We start from the raw sequence: 4,988 nt of genomic DNA on the forward strand, positions 1-4,988 counted from the left end.
ACATTACTGTAAATGGAGTGATATTTAGTATTTCTTTGTGCGTAGGAAGCCCGCTGCCGGCCATCCTGCCCCGGCACAGGAGGATGAGGAAGCTCTCCAACCTCCTGTTTGCAGAGCAATAATCCAGAACAGGGCTCAGGGATCAGAAGCGAAGCACACAGCCCTCCTGCTCCTCCCTGAGCTGCTCTGTGCCTTCCCCAGCTTGTATTTAGCTCTGCCCTGCCCAGGTACTGTGGCTAGGGGCACCGAGTCCTCCTACTTTATCTGCAGTGAATGTGTGCTCATGGCATCATCCTGCATGACAACACACCAATGGGTGCCCACCTGTGCTGGTTTTGCCCCATCCACCCATCACCACAGCGGTCTCAGAAGTGCTTTTCCAGCCTGGTCCTGTAGCACAAGGAAGGAATTATTCCTGCTTCTCTCTGGTCCAGCAGAACTGTCATTCAAAGACCCGAGCTGAGAGCAAAGTGCTCTGCCATGCAGAGGGGAAAGAGTGGGCTGGGTACATGCAGATAAAATACTGCTGTGAAGTTTGAAGTATGGATGCTCTGAAGTCAGAGTTTGCACCTTTCGGTGAGCAGAGCTGGGAATGCTGCAAAAAGGCTCAGTGCTGGGAGGGCAGGGGGGAGCTGAATCTGATTCCTGAAGTCCTATTGAATTTGCAGCACTAAAATCTGTTTAAAACCAAAGCCTTTGCCCCTCGCAGTTCCCAAACTCATGGAATTGTTTCTTCTGCTGAGCAAACGGCAACAACAACAAAAAGTTAAAAATAATCTTGTGCCAATCAGCCGTGCTGCAGTGTCCCTGGCTCACCCCATTAGTGCAGGTAGCTTAGGAACAGCACTCTGCCCATTCCCACACGCTGTGCTGGTTGGGCTTTTTGTTTTTTCATTTAAAAAAAAAAATCCCCTTTGGAAAAGGTGGTTTTATCTGAGTTCCCATTTTCTGTGGGAAGATGTTGGTTCTAGCCAAAAATGGAAAAAAAACCCCAACCATCATTTCAAAAGTGGTTGAAAACCAAAGCTCCTCCTGGGGAAAGGCGTGGGTGAGCCAGGCTCCAGGAAAGGCAGAAAGGGGCTCTGGGATGGGATGAGGCTGTGGTGCTCCAGGAGAGCTTTGGCTTTTTGGCACAACGCTCAGAGCCAGTTGAATTACTTGCTATGTAATGTCTCCGTGAGACATCAGTGTGGGGTCTGCGCTGAGTGCTTGGCCCTACAGATGGTGTAGGTGTGCTCAGGGCCGTGCACATGGCTTGGGATGCACAGCACAGCCTTCCCTGAAGGTGGGAACCCAGCCCTGCAGAGCTCTGCTTTGGGCTAAAGCATGGCATGGACTGCAAATGCCTTAAAAACTGCATTTAGCTCCAGCACTCATGTAAGCTGCTCGGTTGCTAAAAGGAGGGAGAAGGTTTCTGCTCATTTACAGTAAGATTTAGAGGCAAAAAAGGCTGACAGCTGGCGTGTGGTACAGGGTCCTAATGCTGGCACACAGGGCACTGCTGAGCACCACGCACCGACAGCTCTGACATGGCACAGCTTTGTGGCATCTCCACATCCCCAGCTGCCCAGCGCGGCCGATGGCCCTGAGAGTGCAGGGCTCACTGCTGCATCTTCTTCTTGAGGGGAACCCACACTGCACAGGGCGGGCAGCTCTACAGAACATCCTCCAGAAGTACACAAAGAAAACCCCCTGCAAACAGTGACGCTTCCAACCATTTAATTGTGATGGCTGCCATGTGACCGCAGCCTCAAGAAGAAAAGTCACACACGTGGTTGGTGCTTAGGGTTGGAGCCCACCTGCACTGTTCTCATCGACTGATGGTCATTCAGGTTAAAGCTCTGACTGTCTGTGCTCCCATCTCAGGGGCGGCTGCGCTTCTTCTGGGAGGAAAGTGGCAGTGCTGGAGCTCAAAGCAAAAGGAGCTGAGGTGCACAGCAAAGAGCAGCACAGCAAAGAGCAGCACAGCAAACAGCAGCACAGCACACTGCACCCACACAGCACCAGCTGGGCCCAAAGGATGCTGTGCAGAGGAGGAGCACAAAAAAACCCAAACCTGAGAATATTCTTTTTCCAGTATTCAAAAAGAAAATGGGAAGTGCTCCTTAGATGACATTGAGTTGGCAAACTCTGGTTTTAGGGTAACAAAGCGAAAGGTGAAGGCAGATTGTCCAAAGTATTGTAAAATTTATTGTATAAGTATTGCAGCTTTTAGAATGACATATAATTGCCACTATTGGTTACTGTTACACAATAAGCATTTACAACAGAATTTTGTAAATTGGCATCAGAGTACATATTCATACTAAACCAGCAAAATATAGGTAAGTACTGCATTGCATGTGCGGTCAATAGTTTACAGAAGTTTAAACTTGAACAGAACTCGGGATGCAGGACTGCCCGTAACAAACTCCAAAGCCAAAGCAATGCAACTGGAAGGCTGAGGAAAGATGAATACAATGAGGTTGTGTCTGTAAGGCAGGCAAACCAGGACTGTAGTGCTGTCCCTTACGGGCTTCTATAGCACAGCAACAATTTGAAGCGCCATTTCTGGAAAACTTTTTTGTTTTATGGTAGCATTGAGAATGTCTGAGTGAAACAGAGAGACTACGAATTCATTCTGTCCTCAGCCAGCACTGCTGGTGCTACACAGCTGGAGGCATTCCTTGTCTGATCCTCAGTAAAAACATTGGGCTTCTATTTCTTTAACACAGCAGGTAGTGCAGTGTAGAGGTTGTACACACATAGGGAAGGTGAGCGCCCCAGAAATCAGATGGATTTCCTTATAGCCCCAGTTAAGATACCTCAGGCCGTCTCACACCAGCGGGCTGTGGAGGGGGCCAAAGCCTCAACAAAAAGCACTGCTCCTTGCCATCCTCACTGAGAAGCCACGTTTGTTCTGGTGGCACGCTCAGGATGCTGTTTGCCACACTGTACCCTAAGGAAATCCCTCAGATTAATGAACCCTTCTAAAGCCAACACGACTCCTACAGCTCTGAGCAAAAAGGCTGAGTTGTGACGGAGGCTGCTGAGCACTGGCAATGTCTCATTTCTCCTGCTTTTGTCGCAGTAAGTCACTGGGGCAGGGCCTGATGCTCCCTCTGCTGCAGCTGTGGGATGCGAGAGCAGCTGTGGGCAGGTCCTGCATAGAGACCAAAGGGAGACAGAGTGCATGGCCAGCACCCGGCCATGGAGAGAATGGGGGGTGGGAGACATGGACCCCGAGGCAAAAATAACATTAAATAGCAATAATAAGGACAACAATAATAAAGAATCATCATCATAATTCAAGAACATTATTTCTAACACCCATTCAGAACTTGGGAATTCATCTGGGCCCCAGATCTGGTCCTGCATTGGAAACACAGGGTGTGCAGGGCTGCAGGATGCGGAAAGGAGCCGGGCACAAGGGGACAAGTCGGCTGTGCTGAGCTGGGCTGGGCTGGGGCTGCACTGGGCTGGGCTGAGACCCATTCTGGCAGCCTATGGCAGCTCCAGGGGTGTGGGACATGGGCTGACAGCAGTTTGGTGCTGATGAGCCACCCTGCTTTAAGCTCATTCCACACCCCACACGGCAAAGGAAAGCAGAGCCAGTAACTCAGCAAAGGGATCAAAGAGCTGCAGGATGCTCGGGGTGAGGTCTGCGAGATTGAAATTCACACGGGGAGAGGATGGGGAAGGAAAAAAGAGAACGAGTTGAAATCCCAAGGCCTGATAGAAGACCTGGAGCTGCTCTGACTGCACAAAGCCAACAGAGCACCGCTCAGTGCCCACCGCCCAGCAGTGCCAAGAACCCCCGCCTGCTCCGTGCCGGACCACGACGCACATCCCACCCCACACCCACTGAGGTAACCATTTGGTTTTTGTAGCAAACACACGAGTTAAGCTCACAGAACAGAACACCCCCCGGAAACAAAACCCAACCGCACTATGCACGCGTTTTGGCTCAAGAGGGCAGCAGATATTACAGGCGTCTTTTGGTTGGTACCTCACGTCCAACAGCAGCTGCGGTTCCTGACCCCACACCATGTGCAGGAGCAGCCAGGTGACCCAGGCAGCATCCGCAGCCCACGGGGGGACAGCTGCCCTGTGCACGGCATGTGGAGCAGCACTGCTGGGTGGTGATGCCCGGGATTCCCTTCTCCCCTCTTTTAAAAGGGAGCGATGCTGCTTCTTTCATAAGGCACTAATAGATATGTTACATAAAGATACGTTCTCATAAACTCACTTCGCGCCTTCCTGACACACTCAAGTCGCTCTCCTTTGCATTTCTGGTTGTTTCTTTTGTGGTTTTGCGTGGCTGTAAAGCTGGGAGGACCCCGAGAGCTGCAGAAAAGTGCTCTGAAGGACTGAGAGAATACAGGATTTATTAAAAAAAAAAAAAAAAAAAAAAAAAAGCAAACAAAAAACCAACTTCAAGTTCAGTTATTCTCCATCTTCACCAAAATACATATAAATATCGTTCAAACCGTCACAACTTCAGAACTGTTCTCACGTATTTTTCTTTTTCAAGTAATAGAAGAGTTGCTTAACAACAACTTATTGCCTTTATGTCTTCCACATCTGTCACTGCCGGGCAGCACCCTGCAGGGAACGGCCCCACACCTCCCCGCACCGACATGGAGAGCAGAGGGACGGACGGCACCGGAGCTGAGCTGAGGGCAGTGTGGATCTGCAGGCGGAGGGCCGAGCAGGTGCTGCTCCCAGTGAAGAAATCTTCCAAGGAGGTGAAGGGCTTTTGCTTCTAAAGCACTGAGCCTATTCGGTTAGCTTTTAATTGACACACCACAGGAACAGGCTCGTTCCCACCCATCGTGCCTCACACCTATCTAGAGGGGTAAGAAAGCAAAAAACAGCACTGAGTGGAGGCAGGCGGGGCTGCAACCCCACTGCTGGGAGCAGAGTGCGGCCCCACGCAGTGCAGCAGCCCTGCAGCCATGGCAGCCCAGCATGCTGCAGTCCAGGTCTGGCTCTGGGGGGGGGGGGGG

This window comes from Centrocercus urophasianus, unplaced genomic scaffold, assembly GCF_019232065.1.
Source record: "Centrocercus urophasianus isolate 14NV4802_14NV808 unplaced genomic scaffold, USGS_Curo_1.0 seq_46, whole genome shotgun sequence".
Lineage (NCBI taxonomy): Eukaryota > Metazoa > Chordata > Aves > Galliformes > Phasianidae > Centrocercus > Centrocercus urophasianus.